Genomic DNA, 22834 nt, shown 5'->3' with positions numbered 1-22834 from the left:
TTTTGTCAGCCACATGGTATCTAGCACCCAGGTTCTAACCATCTCTCCATCCTTTTGTTATTAGTTGTTACTAGAAGCCTAGTCATTTGGAGGCTGGTTCTCTTGAGAGGCAAAGCCACCAAGCCGACGCTGAAGAGAGATACTCCTTGAGGGAAAATCTAAGTTTAGAGAGATAGTCGATAACAGATCGGCTGCCTCTCTGCTCACCTTTCTGTTTCATAGACAAAGCTTGTGCTTATTTATACACTGGCCTTTTTGTCCAAGAAAGGCCTCCTGGTTTAGCTGTGTGACTAAATGCTATTTGCCCTCTTCAGTGGACCTCTATTCTCAAGATTCTCTTCTTTCCCCACCATCCCATTTGAGATGCTTGTTAGTAACTGTTACAGATCTCCTTTATCACCGAGGAAAGACAGAATCCTGCTAGAAGCCAGAAAGAATGTTCTAGACATTGGTGGAAGGCCCTCACTCTTGACTGACTTCAATACGCCTGAAGGTAGGGAGTGCTCCAGGTCTGCCGCCAGGCTCCAAGGGTGGGTCTCTGAGGGGCTGGAAAACGCCCCACCAATCTGGCTAAGATAAAAAAACGATATGAAGAGAAAGTTACAGAAATTTGAAGGGTTAAGCTAAGTTGCTGAGAGTTAGTATAAGTTACAGAGAAAGTAAGGTTGAACAAACAGACAAAAAAGAATAGGAAATTAGAGAGCTAAAGAGAGATAAAAGACAAGAGAGGAACATGTACTGGCCACAGTAATTAGGGAACCTAGGAAGACAGTACATGGCAACAGAAGAGAATTCCTGGCTAAAAGTCAGTGTGCCTGATGCAAAGAAAAAGGACCCTGGGTCAAGGTCTGCCCCAGGAAGAACAAGAGGGGCCTCTCCAGTGGCTCTTAGGCAAGCCTCTTGGTCCTAGAGTGCTGGCTATGCAAAAAGATAGAAGGAAAGCCTGTCCAGTTGTTGTGTGAATGCGGGGGACCTAACACTCTGTGCTCCTACGTCCAAATGGACTAGTGTCCAGCGAAAGACCGTGGGTACAGGGGGCTACTGGCAACAAACAATACTTGTGGACTGCTCAGTTTTGTAGGTATTTCCAATAAAAAGCAAACAAACAAACAAACAAACAAACAGCCTTATTACAGTTGCAGCAGGTGCAGGAGAGAAAGCTGGGAGATATCCTGTGCTGCTGTCCTCATGCTGTGATTCTGCAGCAACAACTTCCTTGGGAATAGGAACCTGTATGCAGTGGGATCCCTTGCTGGGTCTGTCATCACAAAAATAGGGGCTTCCCTAATCCAAAACTTTGGAATCCAGTTTACTTCAGGCCAGGAATGAAGTCAACCATCATTAGGGAAAGAGCAAGGGGAAAATTACATAGGAAAAAATATGTGCCTTAATCAGAAAAGATCCTCAACTTCTAAGGCCACCACAATCTCCACCCCTTTCTTATGAGCTAGGCATAGTGATCTTGTACAACTCCAGATGGTAGGAAAAGGCAGAGTTCTTCCCAGAAAAGATCATACATGATTTTCACCCTGACATCTGTGAGGTGAGGTGGCATCATTTCACAGAGTCAGCACACCCGGGATAAGGACACAGAAGCCACAGATGACAATGCCACATGGACTCCCTCCTGAACTTATGGACCCATTAAAATTGAGGTTTAGCCTAACCTTAGGCTATTCCACTCGCTGCCCATCCAGCTGATTTTTGTTTGCTCTGAGTAAAAGATCAGAGTGTAGCCCCAAATATCCTCATGATTGGACTTGGAAATTCAGGAAGAATGATATTGGAGAAGGGATGGCTATGTGGTTATAATGTGGTAACTAGGTTCTGACCAGGAACCTCGTCCTTAGCCAATGGGGACTTTAAGGCCAGGCCTCCTGCTTGTTCCAGTGCAGGCTAAGACTTCAGGGTCAGGCCAGCTCCTGACCCCCACACAGGGTTGCCTGCATACCCTTGTGACTGCATTAGAGCCAGAGTGCTCTCCACCCTATCCCCTTCTCTCCTGTTTGTCACAGCCATGGTCCCCAAGAGCACTTGTCAAACACCTTTATACATCTATCTCAATCTCAAAGTCAGGTTCCCAGAGAATCAATCCCTATAGCTGACCATGAATGAGGATTCACTGTGTGTGTGTGTGTATACATAATGTTTTAGAACACAGAATGGGGATTCTTGGTGAAAGCTTCATGGACATGTATGTTTGCTAGATCTCTTTGCACTGGGATCTTTCCACATGACTTAGATATCCTTGCCATGAGTTCATTACCCATCCCCTTTCCATTTCAGTTTCTTTTTTCTTGTGGATGCTAATGCTGTTTGACATAAGATCCAAGGATGAACTTCCATACTGGGCTATGGTTTCAGACTTGATTTGCAGCCATGTGGCCATTGGGTTGCTTCCATTTGATCTTAGAGGTTGATTAATCTTTCCAGCAATGCTTCCAGTACTTGATAGGATTGTGCTACATGCTGTCAGAGCAGAGTTATACAGAATTTATATGCTGGCCTTCCTCTGACAGTGCTTACCTTTGCCAAGTCCTCAAACAGGGCAGCGCTTGGAAAAAAAACACTGCAGGCAAAGAAATCATATATGTGGGTCTACCCCTGGCTCCCTGAGAAATGAAAGAGGAATATGTCTTGGCTTACTGGAAGTCTTATCCCAAGACTAGGGAAGGGGACTCCCAGAGAGCACTAAGCCTTCTCCTCATCCATCATAGTCTGTATAGCCTGTGGCTTTCATTTGGTCGGTGTGGTGACCTTAAAATGTTCTAGGCATTTCTGCCATGTTCTGTCTCTATACCGAGACATGACCTCAGGTGTACAGTCACATTGGAAACATAAAAAGCCTTGCATCTGAATTGTGAAATTCAATGTGTGTTATATTTAAAATACCACAATAAATGAGTGACCATTGCTACAGTAAATATTATTAGGGGGTTTCTACCCTACCGTAGAACATTTAGTTCCCAAATAAAAGACACAAAACTTTTAGATTTAGAATAAGCCTTAAAGTATTAGAGCTGGGCAGAAATCAACCCTCTGTGCTATTTTTTCTGCTTCCCTGTCCATAACCCCGAGGTATTGCTTGCCATGCTCTGCCTGGGTCACTCCTGTTCTGACAGGCTGGCCCTCATGGCAATACACTCACGATCCACCTACCCTATGGGGTGGTGTCTCCTTCCTTCTCCTCCATGTCCTTTCCCTCTCCTCGTGGACCCTGCCTGAGTCCCCAGGCCCAGGGCAACTTTGCTCTGTCCCCTCTCTTCTGCCCAGCCCTTGTTGTAGGGATTTTATTAATCAATCAGGGATAACTTGGGGGCAAAAAAAAATCTGGTATACATGAGGATCTCCTTGTCTTGGAGCAACAGGACCTTAGGGTACAGAATTTAGCATTTGAATATACAGCAGCACAGACCTGCCCATTGTAGGTTGATCTACTTTGTAGTTGGACTCAAAGCTTGGCTCTCACACCCGTTAGATGTTCAACTGTGGAGAAGTTATTTTACCTTCTGTGACTCAATTCCCTTATCTGCACAGTGAGGATGATAACGAGTGTTAATTCACAGAGTTGTCTTGGGGACTGATGAGTTAATATATCTAGTATTTAAACATTTAACACCATCTACTTTGCATAATTAATAAAAGTCTGTGGAAAGGGCAAAGTAATAAAGCCAGAAGAACATTTGATTTGGAAATGGGGCCATACAACTACATCTAATAACAAATTGAGAATCAGGGAATGGTGGAAGACTAAGGGCAGAGAATTGGGAAATCAAGGCCAGCCTGGGCTACATAATAAGATCGTATCTCAAAATATCAAGACAAGTCATGTTCGTAGGAATAATAAATCAAGAAATAGCCATTGTAAAGAATTTACAAAAAGCAAAGCAGTGGAGCAGAGTGGATGCTGTGTGTCAAATCCCTCTGCTGTCCATCTCTGGGACCAAGTATGCATCAGATCAGTGATGGGAATGGGGTGCTGAAAGCCTGGAGCAAAGGGATGTTGGCTGCATGGCCACTATTGAACAGCACTAAAGCAGGACTAAATGCCAAAAAAAAAAATACGATATGCAAACCATGTAAATTTTAATGTCCTCCAGAAAGGCAAAACCACAATAATTTTACTGTTTGTCAAGCTGCTTGTGTCACCAAACTTCTAATATTGGTAGGATGTGAAAAACTCTTCTGAGAGTGTTTGCAGTTATGTAAAATGGTATGCAACAGTATTGATCTTTCTGGCCATTATGTTCAACTTATTTTTCTCTTAATCATTCTTGAAAATCATGGAAGTAGTGTGGAAAATTGATTTTACCTGCAGTATAGCAAAAAAGCCCAGTCTAGATAGGTAAGCAGTTATGTTTCTCCATCATCTGATTTCTTAAAACATCTAGATTTTAGGAATTTGGTGTTGTGTTTTCCAAAGATACATCTTATAACATACAGATAACATCATAATAGAATAAAGGAATCATTTGATTTAGCACCAAATTCCATAAAGCAATGACTACTGCACAGCTCTCTTGGACATATGAATTACAGAAATTATATTTCACTTTTTTAAAGAAATAACGAAAGTACTTAAGGTTGAAAAAAGCCCATTGGAAAAGGTCCCTGTGGTGTTTCTCTTTGGTTTCTTGTGCTCTTTCTAGAGGACAACTTTAAGAAGTCAGGGCGGTCAGGTGGTCAGTGTGGTCAGGCAGTCATGAGCAGATGGTTAAGCGATGTGCTAGTGCCCCATTGGCCAGTGAGCCCAGCTGAAGAGGATAGGCTAGGCAGTGAGCCTGACTGAAGAGCAGAGGCTAGCCAGTGAACCTGACTGAAGAGCAGAGGCTAGACAGTGAGCCTGACTGAAGAGCACAGGCTAGACAGTGAGCCTGACTGATGAGCAGAGGCTAGCCAGTGAGCCTGACTGAAGAGCACAGGCTAGACAGTGAGCCTGACTAAAGACCACAGGCTAGACAATGAGCCCGAATGAAGAGCACAGGCTAGCCAGTGAGCCTGACTGAGGAGCAGAGGCTAGACAGTGAGCCTGACTGAAGAGCACAGGCTAGCCAGTGAGCCTGACTGAAGAGTAGAGGCTAGCCAGTGAGCCAGGCTGAAGAGCAGAGGCTAGTCAGTGAGCCAGTTTGAAGAGCAGAGGCTAGACAGTGAGCCTGACTGAAGAGCAGAGGCTAGACAGTGAGCCAGGCTGAGGAGCAGAGGCAAGCCAGTGAGCCATGCTGAAGAGCAGAGGGTACCAGTGAGCCCAGCTGAAGAGCAGAGGCTAGCCAGTGAGCCAGGCTGAAGAGCAGAGGCTAGCCAGTGAGCCTGACTGAAGACCAGAGGCTAACCAGTGAGCCTGACTGACGAGCAGAGGCTAGCCAGTGAGCCAGGCTGAAGAGCAGAGGCTAGCCAGTGAGCCTGACTGAAGAACAGAGGCTAGCCAGTGAGCCAGGCTGAAGGCTGAAGAGCAGTGATTTTAACGTTTATTTCTAAGTTCTTCAGTTTTCCTAAAAGACAAAAGTTTGCCTCCATAAAGTTTGGCTTAAAAGGTTCTCCTTGCTCTCTTCTTCTTATCTCCTTTCTTCTTGCTCTTATGACCCAATAATTTCCTTACTCTCAATGCCTTACTCTCAACGCTATGCCTTTACTTCTAAGTTCTTCTTGAGCTCTGTTCTGTTCAGTTCAGTTCTGTCTAAAAAGCTTTCTCTCTCTTTGTCCTCAGCATTTGTATATCTTTCTGAACACAGCATCACATGGTGAAAAGTTCACCACAGTTTGCACAGGAATTCAAATCATAAGTTGGATAATCAGTTTACAACAGAGAATGTTTACATGCATATCCATCAAGAGTAATCAATCAGGATAAACCATCACCATCTGTCACTAGCTCTGCACATTCATGGAGAGTTAAAAGCTGTAATTTTTATGAGAAAAGAATAAGTGAAATTACCTATAGGCAAATCCAGTCAATTATTTACATTCAGTCTTGCACCTATAGTAAATCACTCATTCCCTTTTTATGAACTTTGGTTAATTGGTTTATACCCTCTTAGGATGGGCTCTAATTTGTAGATCCTGCTTGGTATTGCAGAAGCAATTCACTCATGACACTTTAAGAATGGCAGAGTTCTCAATGCAATTTTGATTACCAGAGAAAACATAATAGCAGTCCCATTATAAGGGAGCTTAAAATTACTAATCTAATTTTAGGAATTTTTATAGAACCATCATTAGGAATTAAGACATCATCTATTTGTCTATACATAATCATTTCAATACAATACATCTTCGTTACTCCGTGGTGATCTGCTCAAAAGAGTGGGGTAAAGAGCATGACAAATACAGAGGCAGATGCTTGCAGCCAACCATTTAGCTGAGATCAGGGTCCCCAATGGGGGAGTAAGAGAAAGGATTGAGGGAGCTGAAGGGGTTTACAACCCCTTAAGAACAACAATAAGAAACACCCAGAGCTCCCAGAGCCGAAACCACCATCCAAAGAGTACACATGGACAGACCCATGGCTACAGCTGCATATGTAGAAGAGGATGGCCTTCTTGGGCCCAAATGGGAGGAGAAGTCCTTGGTCTTGTCAAGGCTTGATGCCCCAGTGTAGGGGAAACCAGAACAGGGAGGCAGATAGGCCTGGGTGTTTGGGTGGGTGTGGTAACACCCTCACAGTAGAAGGAGGAGGGGGTTTTATAAGGGGTTTTGTGGAAAACAGGAAAACGGATAACGTTTGAAATGTAACAAAAGCCCTCTCTGGGGAAGGGACAGCAGATAAGGTGCTCTGAGCCCCTACTTCCCTGCTGCCTCCCTTTGATCACGACTGTGGTGCATGGTGTCAGCCTGGGACTCTCCATGGGCTCCTGCTGGCACTGGTCCTGGCGTTCCTAGCCAAGAGCATGATGAGCAAGGAGCACATGGTTTGTCCTGATTCAGAGCAGGGCGAGTGGCCACCAGAGAATAAGCACAGCTTCCTGTACGATGATGAGGTCTTCCTGGGCAAGGAGGACTCCAAGACCTTTGATAGCTAAGCCTGGACGAGAGCAGGAGAGGCTGGGGAAAATTGTTGATCCAATTGACAGTGATGAAGGCGGCCTTGTTACTACTGAGAACCTGAAAGTTTGGATCAAACAGGTACAGAAAAGATACATCAACCAAAATGTGGCTAAACTCTGGAAGGATTATGATAGGGACATAGAGGAAAAAATCTACTGGGAAGAATACAAGCAGGCTACCTATGGCTACTACCTGGGAAACCTTGCTGAATTCCAAGATAGCTCTGATCATCACAACTTTAAAAAGTTGCCTCCACGAGATGAGAGGAAGTTTAATGCCTTGACGGTGACCTGACAGCTACTCAGGACGGGTTCATTGCTTTTCTGCACTAAGAGGATTTAGAACATATGAAGGAGATTGTAGTTCTGGAAACGCTGGAGAATATCGACAAGAACGGGGATGGTTTTGTGGACTAGGATGAGTACATTGTGGACATCTTTTTCTCACGAGGACAATTGCCCTGAGACCGACTGGGTTTTGTCTGGGGAGCCGTTCAATGATTTCCCAGATCTGAACAAGGATGGGAAACTGGATTAGAATGAGATTCACCATTGGATCCTCCCTCAGGACTATGACCATGCACAGGCTGAGGCCCGGCATCTGGTGTATGAGTAAGATAAAAACAAGGATGAGATGCTGACCAAAGAGGAGATTTTAGACAAACATGTTTGTGGGAAGCCATGCCACCAATTACAGGGAATATATTATCAAAAATCATGATGATCTTTGAAAGAAACTCATCCTCATGTGGCCAACAGTCATAGGCTTTCTACGGATGTTCTGGGTGATTGCTATATTTGTCAAGTATATAGCAGTTGTGTCCCTAAACAATGAGAAACATTTCTAAAGCTCAAAAAAATCATACATTGCACCACAAACAATAATAGTAGGAGATTTAGACACTACACTTCATCAATGGACAGATCAGGGAAACAGAAATTAAACAGAGACACAGAAAGACTAACAGAAGTTATGAAACAAATGAATTTAACATATTTATAGAACATTCCACCCTAAAACCAAAGGATATACCTTCTTCTCAGCATCCCATGGAACCTTCTCCAAAATTGACCATATAATCGGTCAAAAAACAGGCCTCAACAGATACAGGAAGATAGAAATAATCCCATGCATCCTATCAAAAAACCACGGACTAAGGCTGCTGATCAATAACAACAAGTAGGACAGAAAGCCCACATATACATGGAAGTTGAAGTCAATGACAACTTGGTCATTGGAGACATAAGAAAGAAATTAAAGACTTCTTAGAATTTAATGAAAATGAAGATACAACATACCCAGACTTATGGGACACAATGAAAGCAGCGCTAAGAGGAAAACTCATAGCTCTGTATGCCTGCAAAAAGAAACAAAAGAGAGCATATGTCAGCAGCTTGACAGCACACATAAAAGCTCTAGAAAAAATTAAATAAATCAACAAGATACATAAACGCTTAACCATACTAACCAGAGGTCACAGAGACTGTATCCAAATTAATAAAATCAGAAATAAAACGGAGATGTAACAACAAAATCTGAAGAAATTAAAAAGATTATCAGATCCTACTACAAAAACATATATTCAACAAAACTGGAAAATGTGGAGGAAATGGACAATTTTCTGTACAGATACCAGGTACCACAGTTAAATCAGGAACAAATAAACCATTGAAACAAACCCATAACTCATAAAGACATAGAAACTGCTATTAAACATCTCCCATCCAAAAAGAGCCCAGGGCCACATGGATTTAGTGCAGAATTCTATCAGACCTTCGTAGATGACTTCATACCAATACTGTCCAAACTATTCCGCAAAATAGAAACAGACAGAGTACTACCAAATTCCTTCTATGAAGCCACAATTACTCTTATACCTAAACCACACTAAGATACAACAAAGATAGAGAAATTCAGACCTATTTGATTTATGAATATTGATCAAAAATGCTCAATAAAATTCTGGCAAACTGAATCCAAGAACACATCCAAACAATCATCCATTATGATCAAGTAGGCCTCAAGGCAAAGATGCAGGGCTGGTTTAATATACGGAAGTCCATCAATGAAATTCATCATATAAACAAAGTCACAACCACATGATAATTTCATTAGATGCTGAGAAATCATTTGACAAAATTCATTACCCTTTCATTAATAAAGTCCTGGAAAGATCAGGAATTCAAGGCCTAAATCTAAATATAGGAAAAGGCAAAATACATCAAACCAGTAGATAACATCAAACTAAACTGAGAAAATTGAAAGAATCCCACTAAAATCAGGGAATAGACAAGGCTGCCCACTCTTTCCCTACTTTTTCAATATGGTACTTAAAGTCCTAGTCATAGCAATCAAACAATAAAGTAGGTCATTGAAAAAATTAGAAGGGATGAAGTCAAAATACTAATATTTGGAGGTGATATGATAGTCTACTTAAGCAACATCAAAATTCCACCAGAGAACTACTTAACCTGATCAACAACTTCAGCAAACTGTCCGAGTATAAAATTAACTCAAACAATTCAGTAGTCTTCCTCTACTCAAAGGGTAAACAGGCTGAGAAAGAAATTAGGGAAATGACACCCTCACAATAGTCCCAAATAATATAAAATAACTTGCTGTTACTTGAACTAAGCAAATAAAAAATCTGTATGACAAGAACTTCAAATCTCTGAGGAAAGAAATTGAAGAAGATCTCAGAAGATGGAAAGATCTCTGATGCTCATAGATTGGCAGGATGATTATGGTAAAAAATGGCCATTTTGCAAAAAGCAATCTACGGATTCAATTCCATCACCAATAATATTCCTACTCAATACTTTATAAAGTTAGAAAGTGCAATTTGCCATCAGTTGGTATAACATAACACCCAGGATAGCAAAACTATACTCAACAATAAAAGAACTTCTGGGGGAATCACCATCTCTGACCTCAAGCAGTATTACAGAGCAATAGTTTGTATGGTATTGGCATACAGACAGGCAGATCAGTGGAACATAATTGAAGACACAGAAATGAACCCACACACCTATGGTCATTTGATCTTTGACAAAGGAGTTAAAAGATCCAATGGAAGAAAGAGAGCATTTTTAAGAAATGGAGCTGGTTCAACTGGAGGTCAGCATGTAGAAGAATGCAAGTTGACCCATTCTTATTACCCTGTACAAAGCTTAAGTCCAAGTGGATCAAGGACCTCCACATCAAACCAGATACAATAAAAGTAATAAATAAAAAGTAGGGAAGAGTCTCGAAGACATAAGAACTAAGGAAAATTTCCTGAACAAAATACCAATGGCTTATGCTTTAAGATCAAGAATCGACAAATGGGCGAACCTCATAAAACTGACAAGCTTCTGTAAGGCAAAGGACAGTGTCATTAGGACAAAAAGGCAACCAACAGACTATGAAAAAATCTTTACCAATCCTGCATCTGATAGAGGGTAATATCCAAAGTATACACAAAACACAAGAAGTTAGAGTACAGAGAGCCAAACAACCCTGTTAATAAATGGGGTTCAGAGCTGAAGAAAACATTCTCAGCTGAGGAATATCGAATAGCTGAAAAACACATAAAGAAATGCTCAACATCCTTAGTCATCTGGGAAATGCAAATCAAAACAACCCTAAGAATCCACCTCACACCAGTCAGGATGGCTAAGATCAAAAACTCAGGTGACAACAGATGCTGGCGAGGATGTGGAGAAAGAGGAACACTCGTCCATTGTTGCTGTGATGGCAAAATGGTACAAGCACTCTGGAAATCAGTCTGAAGTTTCCTCAGAAAATTGGACATTGCACTACCTGAGCACACAGCTATACCTGTCCTGGGCATATACCCAAAAGATTCTCCAACATACAACAACACACATGCTCCACTATGTTCATAGCAGCCTTATTCATAATAACCAGAAGCTGGAATGAACCCAGATGCCCTTCAACAGAGGAATGGATTTGAAAAATGTGGCACATCTACACAGTGGAGTACCACTCAGCTATCAAAAAAAATGACTACGTTCAATTCATAGGCAAATGGAAAGAACTAGAAAATATCATCCACAGGGAGGTAATCCAATCACAGAAAAACACACTTGGTATGCTGTTCGGAGCGATGGCCTTGAAGCCCTCCACTATTGATGTTATTATTATGGTTAGCATTAAGTATGACTGGGTTCATGGAAAATCCCCAGCCAGCTGCAGAAGACTAATACAAATGTGGTGGTAAAGATGAATAATCATATGATAACGTGTAACGTTAAGATACCCAATGTCATGACCTGTAACCTTTCTGAAAAACCAACATCCTGCTGACTAATAGATATGACAAACCTGTGACCTTTCTGACAACCTGTCAACATCAGCCAATTCCCTGACCACATGAATATTGTGTCCTTGGCATGGGTAAATGTTTCTTACTTCTCTCCTCTCTCTGTTACCCTTTTTATGGTACAAATTCAGCCTTGGGGAAAAATAAAATTGTCGCCTTGATCAGACTCTTGTCGTGGAGTCCTTCGTCACGTCTCTTGTCCCTAATTGTCTTCCAGGTACTCAGCACCCCTCGTTGACAGTATGCACTCATTGATAAGTGGAAACTGACCAAAATCTCGAATTACCCAAGATGCAATCTACAGATCTCAGGAAACTCAAGAAGAAGGATGACCAAAGTGCAGATGTTCCCACTCCTTCTTAAAATGGGGAACAAAAATATCCATAGGAGGGGATATGGAGACCAAATCTAAAGCAGAGACGGAAGGAACAGCCATTCAGAGTCTGCCCCACATGTGGCCCATATGTATACAGCCACCAAAACTAGGTAAGATTGATGAAGCTAAAAAATGCTTACTGAATGGGACAGAATATGCATCTCCCCTGAGAGACACATCCAGGGCATGTCAAATAAAGAGGTCAGTGCTGGCAGTAAACTGCTGAACTGAGAACAGGACGCCATTTATGGGAATTAGAAGAAGGATTCAAAGAGCTGAAGGGCTTGCAACCCCATAAGAACAGCAATGCCAACCAAATAAACCACTAGCAAAAGACTATACATGGACTGACCCAGGGGTCCAACTGCATATGTAGGAGAGAATATCCCTGTTGGGGCACCTGTGTTAAGGGGAAGCCCTGGTTCTTAACAAGGTTGGACCCTGAGTGCAGGCAAATGTCCGGGAAGGGGTTTCTAAGTGGCATGGATTGGGGGACCATACATATGGGAGAGGGCACGGCAGGGGGGCTTATGGACCAAAAGCTGGGAAAGGGAATAAGGTTTGAAGAAAACATATATATCTATTTAAAAAACTGAAATTTAAAAAAATGATACTAATACCAAAAATAATCAAAAAATGTGAATAAGAAAGAAATTTTAGGTTTTGGAAAAAGATGAATGCCAGGTATTTGAAAAAATGTATGACCATGGTAAACACTTTAATATACTTGAGAAATTTTTTACAGGTTAATGAACTGCATCTTTTTTTTAAATAGTGAATGGAAATACAGTCCCTTCCTGGCTGTGAGGCTAGGAATCCAGATGTAGTGGAATTCATTATTTGTTGAGTCCTGAACCTTTGAGTCTGCTTCTAACTCAGCTTATGCCAAGGAAACTAGGCCAGGGTGATATCTAAGCCATTGACCAAACTATCTGGACTAACAATCACAGGTGAAATTCCACCTTGTAAATGGGAGGAGAGGAATAAAATATACCTTTAAGGATTTAAAAAAGATGAAATATACCCAAAAAAATCCAATAAAAAAGTTTAAATTAAAAATAACTTAGGAAATACAAAATACTGGGGTGCCATTCCACAATCATGATGTGTTTCTTCTGTGATAGCTTACAGGTTAATTTACTTCTCTATAACTGTTTGCTCATTTCAAAGTAAGTAATGGCATCATCTGTGGAGTGATGGTGAGAACAAAAGCTTTGCCGAACTTGAATAATCGATCCCTCCCGAGCATGTGCTTAACATTCTAAGCACAGGGAAATTTCCTGAGGGGATTAAAAAACAAAATCCAAACATAAAACAGGAACAACAACGATGTAAAAACATTCTGCACTCTGGGTATGAAGGCATGTTGCAACTTTAATCAGCTTTGTAGGTATTTCTGATAAAACACACAAAGAAACAAAAATCCCATCACAGTCCTAGCAGTTGCATCCAACAAAGAGAGAGCTGTGAGGTAGTGCGTGCTGCTTCTTTCCCCAGATACCCCTGGGCCTCGGGCCTGCACCCAGTGAGCTGGACCAAGAGCAGCCAGGTTGAAATTCCTCCTGCCATGGCAGGATTCTGCAGGAACATTTCCCTTTGACAACAAGGAACCTGTGTGGAGGAGACCTCTTGGTGAGTTCTCAAGGACTCTACATGTCCTATTCTACAGGGAGAAGCCCTGGCAGGTCTTTGGCAAGGCCAGCCAGTTGTTTGGGGAAGTCTCTGGTCCTGTGGCAGAGGGCGAGGAATGGCAGAAAGAATGGCAGCTCCACTGAGAGCAAAGGCTACCCCTTCTAGGCCTATGACCTCCTAATTAATTTATCTTTTCACCCGATGCCCTATTCACATTTTCTTACTATCATACAACTGTGATCTTGATGAGCAGCTGGGCTCTTGTTTTCTTAATCAGTTCTTTGTTGTCACAGACGTTTTTAACTTACTCCAGCCCCTGAGACTTATTCATACCTTCTGTTGCAGTAGGACCCTTGGTTGGCCTCATCTTGGTCATCTCAAAAATAGAAGGTTCAGTAATCCAAAAGATTGTACTCCAGTTTACCTCAGGCCAGGAAAGAAGTCAGCCACCATTAGTAAAAGAGCAAGGGAAAAATTACATAGGAAAAACAAGTGGCTTAATCAGAAGAAAAGATCCTCAACTTCTAAGGCCCGCACATCTGCACCCCTCTCTTCTGAGCTTTGTATAGTGATGTTGTATAACTGCAGATGGTAGTAAAAGGCAGAGTTCTTCCCAGAAAGGTCAGACATGATTTACACTCTTACATCTCTGAGGAGGAGTGGCATTATAGCACACATTCACGTTGAATTATTATAACACCTATGATAAGATAACAGAATCCATATATCACAATGCCAAATAGACTCCCTCCTGAACGTATGGACCCATTAAAATTGAGGTTCAACCTGAACTCAGGCCATTCCACTCCCTTTCCATCCTCCTTATTCTTATGTTTGCTACAAGTAAAAGATCATGGTGTAGTCCCCAATATTCTCATGCCTAGATTTGTCTATTCACGAAGAATGATATTGGAGAAGTGATGGCTATATAGTTACAATGTAGTAACACAAGGTCCTGGTTGACATTTGCTCACTGATATCCAATTTAATGTCTTGTTATATTTGAGAAAGGGAGGATGTCCTACATAATATATAAAACAGACAGAAATTTATTATTTTATATATGCCCTGTGGTTGATCCCTATGTTCCCAAGTAAAAGTAGTTTTTATTGAAAAAAACTAGGATTATAGACCATTGATTTTGTGAAATACGTGGATATGTAAATGGAAACAATGTCGGCTGTCAAGGACTGCACAGGAAGCACATATTTCCAGGTTTTATACACTCAGAGGTGTAGAAGAAATATATTGGCTTCCAGAAAAAGGGAAAAGCTCAGGAATGGAAATGTGTGTCACATGCATTGTCTCAAGTAGTAGATATACTTTTAAGAAAAATCTCCCTCCTCCTTGGTTCCTAGAGATTTGGGTGGGAAGAAAAATCTGTTCTCCAATTCAGAGTTGTCAGCAACTCTCCCCAGCAAAAGCATTGTTGAGTTCTAATGAAGCAGAAAGAAACATCTAGCTTTGAAATAGAGGTTGCCAAATGGTATTCCCAGTGACACATGGGAGACTGGAGGAAAGGGTCCCCACAGAAATTCATCAGTGTGGGGAGAGCTGGTTAGTAGGTAGGCCATAGAATTTTCCAGTGACATCACCAGTAAGACGTTCACTGGACACTCTATTGTATCTAAGAGATCCCTAGAATCTTCTGTGATGTCACCAGTGTTGTGGTGACACCAACTGCCTTTGGGATATTCCTTCAGTTCCCTTTGGGTACACAAGCAGGCATGTTTCGCCAGCTGCTCAGGCTATTTCGGAAGGAAAGTGTTGATCAAGGAGAGACCACACGAGGTCAGAGGGAAGCTGACCCCCTCTCTAGTGAAACAGGAAGGAGGAAATCATTCTGGAGAAGGCTTGGTGAGTCGTGGGCAGAGTTGGGGAACATCCTCAAGGAGGTAGGTTTGAGATGTGCTTTCTAAGACTAGGCCTTACAAGCAGGAGCCTTGGGATTTCTCAAAGGCAAACCAAGAGTCAGGAGTTCCTGATCTTTAATTTGAGAGAAAGCCATAAAGTTGTAAGACTTCAGTGTCTTTTCTTGAAGCTTTTTAACTGTGAGTGTCAATGATTGGCAGGAGGAGGCACTGTGAGATTAACAATGTGACCATCCATGGTTGGGAGTTGAAGCACTTCATCCTCTAGATTACTGTAGGTTACATAAGTCTCTGATGGCGAGAACAAAGAAGGATGCACCCCTAGTCATGAATTGAGTACTCAGACACTTTGGGCTGGACCACACTTGGTTAGAGCTTGATGGTGCTAAGCATTATGAAGTCATTATGAACTCCAGGATTATCTGCACCACATCTGATATGAGATAACAATGTCGCAGATGTTTATGTCTCAGTCACATTATAACTTTCAGTGCCAGGGGTCCTGTAATAGTGAGTGTGGCACGTGTATGGCATTAGAGGTTGGGAAGAGGGACATAGCTTAAGAATCAACCTTTAAGAAAGCTTTTCTGCTCTTTCAGGGATTCACCCAGTCTCTACCATTTCCCATTCCTCAACCTCCTTTTCGGATTCAGAATGATCTATTCTTCCCATTGGTTCAAATATGCAAATTCACTTGGGTTTATCTGTCTACAGGTTTTGGTAGGAAGGCATCATCCCAAAATGTCATCAGTAAGCAAGAGGAGTGTCTAAAGGAACTGGAGGAACTCAAATTTGAAATCCAGAAGTGTCAATTCGAGAGGGATGAACTTTATCAAATCCTGGATCTTTATATCTATGATGAGTGGGACCACAGGTAGTCATTATGCCCAGTAACCTGTTAACTGTCTTGCGCTCTCTCTCTGCTACCTCAAGATTTCCTCATAGCACGAGAGAGTTTCACCTCTCATCCTGGATTTTAAGGAGATTTGGCAGGCATTTGCTTGTGAGATAAGCTAGGTGCTGTGTGTTTAGGGTCAACCTCTTTTGTACTTGACCCTGAGCCTCTTGGATTAGCGTTGGTTCTGTCAACAGCTAGAAGGACCTTGTCACACTTGCTGCAACTGTGTGTGTGAATGAAATGCCTGCACGTCATCACTCTTTCCTCTGAATTTGTTCATTATACACTGATTCTATGGCACCTCCATGGATGTAGTTGGCATTCTAAATGTGTTTGGATATGGGTTGCTATGTGTGTATGTGGAAGTATATGTGGTGTTTTACTCTGGATCAGGACGTCTGGGACCTTTGATGGGGTCTGAGGATTTGTTTGATCAACACTTTGCAGGTCATGATGGTGATGAGTACGTGGAGGCCCACACTGATCAACAGAGCACTTTACTCCTTCTGTATACCTTGGTGGCACCCAGGACCCTCCCGAGGGGAGGAGGTGCTATAAATCCTCTTCCCTGTCAAACTTAGTTATGCCCTCTGGGAATTCACGTAACGATAGAAACCAAGGATTGAGTATACCTGCTTTCAAAACAAGAGAAATGTCATCACAGCTTTCTCTTGGGCCCAAAGCTGTGGCACAGACTGGAGGAATCTTCTTCCTGAACTAGTCAATTCCATCATGCTCACCTGGCCAGCTCTTGAAGGTCAGGTCCCTCCAACTGGTACCGTGGCTCTGTTCTCCTGTGCCCAGGATAATAAACTTAACCAGTACAAATACTTTGAAGGAGAAAGTATGTGGTACATACTGAGTTTAAGTAATAGAGAGAACAGTCTGATTTTACCTAATTTGTTTCACCTGCTTTGATCTTTAGTTTTTTATTTTTTTAACTACCCAGGGATTGTTTATTGTGACCTAGAAATGGTCACTGTGGTCTTGACAGATGTTATTCCCAAACAGGCAGCTCTCAGGCTCTGCCCCCTCCTATATAGTGAGTCTTTGCAGAACCAGATCTCTCAGGATTCCAAGGAGTCCTTATTTCAAAACAAATGTTTGCTTATTTACATAGAAATATTTTCTGTGGATTGAGTCTCACTGTTGGGTTTTGGTCTGGTTTTTGACTTTGCCATTTTCTTCCCTTCCACCATTCCTTGAATTTGAAATTTTTTATTATATATTTTTATTTACATTTCACCTAATTCTGAAATCATGAGTTCAAAACATTATTTGTTCCTTTGGCCATGACCTAACCCAGGCTGCATGTCGAATTGCCAGTCCTTCAATCTGAACATGAGATGAGAATGATGGCTATGCATATGATGACCAACTCAATAAGTGATACCATGGAGAGGTACAAGGAGCTCATACAAGTGAACAGTTCCTACCGGTGAGTCGCTGTTAGAGATGAGAACCCAGCACTAGGCAGGGAATGCTTCTGTCCTGTATGACTTTGAACAAAAGTCAGGTCTCTGGTCCTGTAGTGTCTGACTCTTAACAAGAAGGCTGCCTCCTGGCAAGGGTCTTAGATTTGTAGCTCTTGGACTCAGTTGTCGTACATGTGAGGGGTGTAGAAGACCCTCCAATTGTTATTTTCCACTTAAAGTTCCTCTAGATAGAAAAGGTTTGCACCATGATGGGAATATCAATCATCTCTGAATCTCTAGGACTCTGACAGAAGATTTAAAGATCTGTGATCCATGAGAAACACATGGAAAAATTCTATAGCTATTGGGTCTTCAACTACCCCTCAGAGGGGCTTTCCCCACAACGTGAAGATGGTTTCACCATACCATGGACATACGAGCTCCCTTGTGGACCATCTCTTCTTCCTTGATTTATATAAACCGTCTTAGTGTCAGGATTTTCAGAAGTACTTTGATTCATGTGGAATGTGGATTCTGGATTTGACCTCGTCTAATTGGTGCTAACTTGTATAGTGTGGCTGTATTCTGGGGAGGTCTGGGGATGAGGGATTCCTTGAAGGGATGATTGTACTTGCAGGAGTGACAGGCAAATAGAAGCTGCCTGGGATTTACCAATTTTGTTTGTGGTTCAGCATCAGGCACTCCCGGTTCCTGCGTGAACAAGCTCAATTGGAGAACAATATACAGATTTTGCTGAATGAGAAGAGAGAACTGCTGGTGGAGAAGACTGAACTGCCAGCATCCTCTGTGGAGGCAAAGAGGCTCTGTGAAGAGGCCGGTATGAACATCTGTGACCCCAGAGCCAAGCCACAGCAGGTAGGGTTAGGGCTCAGCGTCAGGGTGTCCTCAGGTCTTACCATAACCATAGACAAACCAATGTAACTGTCTATTGACTGATCCATGTCCTGACCTAGGTCTCATCCAAGTGTTCATTCATGTGATGGTTTACAAGGCTTTCTGTGGAGATAGCCCCTTTTCAAGAAACTGCATGTATGGAAAGCAAATGCTCCTGCTCTTCGAGAATCTGCACTTCATTAAGGGAGATAGGTTGATCACACAGCACAGCACTACATGCTATTATGTATGGAGGGTGCTATGTGGGAGCCCTTCTTTAGACTAGAACAGGGCTTTGAGGGATGAAGCAAAAGCCTGGGGCTCATTTTCTTTTCAGGGATCGTGTGAGACTCAGGAAGTAAGTAGTTTTCAAGGAGGAGAGCCTGGTGGAAATGCCAAAGAAATGGTTCTCATTTTCATTTGTGGTGGCTTTTGTTCTTCCTCCCCTCATGTCCCTGTATATGAAGATGGTGACTTCATGCTTCATAGATCTTGGGTAACTACAGAGCCTGTATATCAGCATGTCAGTCCTGTCTTATTTGAGTGCTCCTGGAGAGTTCATAACTGGGCCTTACAACCTGAAGCTGGTTAGAAGAGCAAAGATGTGGAAAAGGTTTCTCAAAGGCTGAGGGTTGGCATGAGAGACTTGAGGCTTCAAGAACAATGTTATCCATATGTACCCACAATTCTCACCAAGAAAGGTGCATTGCTGTGCTGACCTGCATCTTTGGGAGCATGCGGGGAGGCCAGTTCATGACATGCAGTTTTGTCCAGTCATTATCTAACTTAGTCCATTAAGCCTAGGTCTCTCAACAAACATGAAGCTTCCTGTTTTGTGCTGGCCAGCAGTCTTTGCATCATTCGTCCAGTTCCAAGTGGAGCCCCCTCTTTTATTTGTCTCAACATATTCTTAAACCACTCAACTATTTTAAAAATAAGGATTAGATTTCTTCACTTTACCTGAACAGAGGTATCCCCCAGGAAGATTCTCGATTGTCTTATTGGCTTCACCATGATCTTGCATGGAATCCTAGAGTGCAACCCTCTGCTGACATTGCTTTGCTGACTATATCATGGGCACTGCATCCTTTCAGGATAGATTCCCTCTCAATATTGTACACAGTACTGCATTTCAGAAAATTCACTGTATGTTATTTATTTAGCCTTTTTTCTGACTGACATTGAGGTTGTTTTAATATCACAGGAACTCTAATGTGATCAAATGTTCCTGGGAACTGACCATGAGTTACTGTCTTCTCTGATGCTTCCAAAGTCTTCTATGAAGGAAACAGGGTAGTTTTAGTGAGGGGCCTATGATGAGTCAGCATAGAGCTTGATGGAGTCTTTTCCTAGAAATCTCTCTCTTGGGGATTTGATGTTGTGTTGTTTAGGCTATCTGTGCAGAACATGTAACTTACTTGTCGGATCAGCAAGTATTTGCATAGAAAGGTTTCCTGAAGTGGAAATAAGTACAGGCCAGGGCAGCACATATTGCTTGAGTCTAAGAGACTTGTACACAGCATTGTTCCCACTAATTCCTCACTCAACAGGAAATGTGCTGCATAAGAGCAAAGTTTTCATTTGTGCATGCGAGTGTGTATCTGTGTCTCTGTGTTTGTGTGTGTGTGTGTGTGTGTGTGTGTGTGTGTGGTGTGTGTGGGTATATGTGTGTGTGTGTTTGCAGCAGTGAACGTGTGTTTTCCTCTATTTCCAAGTTTCATGAGAAAAGTACTCTAAGCGTTCACTTTACATCCATGAAACATGAAATAGAGCTGCCCAGTCATTTGGCATCTCCATCTAGCTCTGTACAGCAAAAGGACACTTAAATTACTAATTTATTCTGTTTCCAAAAATTTCAGAACAGAATTATCTTGTGAAGTCTGGGGGAGGAGTGGAAATATGTTCAACTGAGTCGTGTTTCACAGGGGTAAAAAGTGGTACAGGCCTAGAGCTTGCAGGTCCCTTTTTGTTATGGTGTAGAAGCAGGACAATAAAATCCTTTAGAAATGCAACCCCCAAAACGAGGACACAAAAACACCTGTAAAGTTAGATTTTCAAGTGATTAGGGGCAAAACTACTGATCTGCATTGAAATCCTTTGGAGCACATCAAAGGAATGGAGTACTGGGATGTAAGGGCAAGGCTTCCCTAGAAAAATTCATGAGTTTATTCTGCTTCTCTGTTCTTTGTGAATTGTGAAAGCCCACTGGAAGGTTATGTCACTCACTGTGTCTTCTCCAAGGTTGCTTTCCACATTGCCTGCTACCATTTCTTTCCAGCTACCTTGGCACACTACAACTTCCCCTGGGAGTTTGGCTTGGATTTTATTCATTGAGAATTTGAGTTGCTTGGAATTGTATCGTTATCCAGAAAAAGTCCCATAGCTATGCTGTGGTGCAAGAACAGGGCAGTTTCAGGAACCCCTTTAGATGCACAGATAATCCAAAGCGCTCCCCTATGTTATCTGTGTAGCATTCTGCAAGTGCTGTCAATCAACATCATTTTCTCTCAGTTAATTTCAGCCTCAATGGGTTAGGAGAAATGATGAGCTTCAAATGGGTCTGACAGTGTAAGAACAGGTAGCCCTATGAGAAGCCATGTTCAGAAAGTGGAACAGAAGTTTTAGTTAACCCAGTGATTCCACAACAAGGAGTAGGTATTGCCATTGCAACTAGGGAGCATCAATGTTGTAGTGGTCCCAGAGTAACCTTGAAGGAGAATCTTTCCAGACGTCCATCAGCCAAGGAGTAAAAGTGTACCATACGATGGAGCCCTTCCATAGATTCTGATTCAGTGTGAGATAATCCATGCAAGCTTTTACTTACTTATTCAAATTATCTGTGGAACAATCACATTACGGGGAGAAAATTTGTTGATTTGGATCCTGGTTATGGAGATTTCCTGTGATTCTAGCTTTGGGCATGAAGTCACTCAGGCTATGGTAAAGACAGCTCCGATTAGAAGAAGTTGCACACTTTGGGGAAAGTCTGAAAGAGTGAACAAGAACAAGAGTCTAGTCCACCACCAATATATGATCCTTTGCTGAGCAACAAGACAGCTCTACACAGCCTTTGGGACTTGCTAAGCCAGATTGTTAATGGGGAAAGAACCCTGAGTCTATGACGGTTTATGGGAGGACAGCACATCACTGACTGAGCTGTCTATAGGCTCTGGCCACTATGTACATATCCCACTCAACATTTGTTTTTATGCCTCCAGCCGATCCTGGGGAATCTTTACATTAAGCATTAATGTTCAGGTAGGAACACAGGCTGTAAGAAGCCATTTGAATATCCTTCCCTATATAAATACCCTTTTTGGGTGGATGACCACCCCACCTGGATTTCAGCCTCAGGCAGTTAAAGAGCTACTCAGAGTATTGTTCTGGTACAGTTCATGTGAATTTTGCCCATGAAACTATATATATGATCCTCTGGATTTCTTGCTATGTTCTACTCCTTTCTTCCTGTGATCTCTCTGGAAAGATCTGAGGACATTTTCTCTTCTGTCCTCTCACAAATTGCCTTACACTAGCCATAGACTTACAGGGTGCTGTTCTGTTTCTACATCACAGTCACCTTTAATGTCCGTGTGTACGCTGGGAAGATTTGCAGGGAGCACATTCTCAGTGATTACAGGATCTGTGCGGTGAGCATGGATTTGAAGTGAGATGGCTTCTCTGTGTATTTGCAGATAAAGTGGTTACAAATGGAAACTAGACGGGTTCCTTCAGTGCTAACATAATCAGAAATTTCACCAAAATTCTGGGCATGTTCTCCAGAAGGAATCCACATGGTATTCTAGGTTGCTCATACCTCTCTTGAACTCAGATTCAGACATAGCTACAATATTATTATTCAATGTCATATACTTGGACCAGTGGGAAAAAAATGCTCATTTTTTTCTTAATCCCAGTACAGTGTATAGTCCACAGTTCAAATTCTAGCAGTTTGAAATGTGAGATATAAATCCAAGCGCAGGTACTCTAGGACACTTTGGGATGCAGGGACTGTCCTCAGCTGAGAGGTCATGCTGGATTATCCAGCTGAATAGAGCTGATGTAAGGGGGAGAGCTGAATTGACAACCACTCACTAAATCTTTTTTCCCTTGCTCTGCTAGGTCTGAAATTCTCCAGCAGAAACTCGAACATGACACAGTCCAGGACAAGATCTCCCTTGGAGAGAAGTGCTACAGGAGGAGAACTAAGTGTGCACAGCAAATGCACCACTATTGCATCTCATCTGTAGTGTCCATAGCAATTGTGGACTGCATTTTCCTCCTTTAGTTTGATTTTGGATTGAATATGCTGTATTTTCACCTTGCCTCTCTCCAGCAAGTGTGCACTTTTGGAGGGACCCAGAGAAGTGCTGATGCACATCAGTC

The 22834-nt window shown here is 42.2% G+C and overlaps 1 long non-coding RNA gene across 1 annotated transcript; it reads left to right on the top strand.

The window, feature by feature from the left end:
- Nucleotides 1-11222: 11222 nt before the first annotated feature.
- LOC134480479 (uncharacterized) lies at nucleotides 11223-19619 on the top strand. The gene is made up of 3 exons (XR_010054917.1): nucleotides 11223-11851; nucleotides 15959-17580; nucleotides 18250-19619. It is a non-coding gene; the product is annotated as an uncharacterized LOC134480479 (long non-coding RNA).
- Nucleotides 19620-22834: the final 3215 nt, after the last annotated feature.

Source organism: Rattus norvegicus, chromosome 9 (genome assembly GCF_036323735.1).
Source record: "Rattus norvegicus strain BN/NHsdMcwi chromosome 9, GRCr8, whole genome shotgun sequence".
Lineage (NCBI taxonomy): Eukaryota > Metazoa > Chordata > Mammalia > Rodentia > Muridae > Rattus > Rattus norvegicus.
Note: the sequence above shows the minus strand (reverse complement) of the source record. Positions and strands in the feature narration are given on the sequence as shown.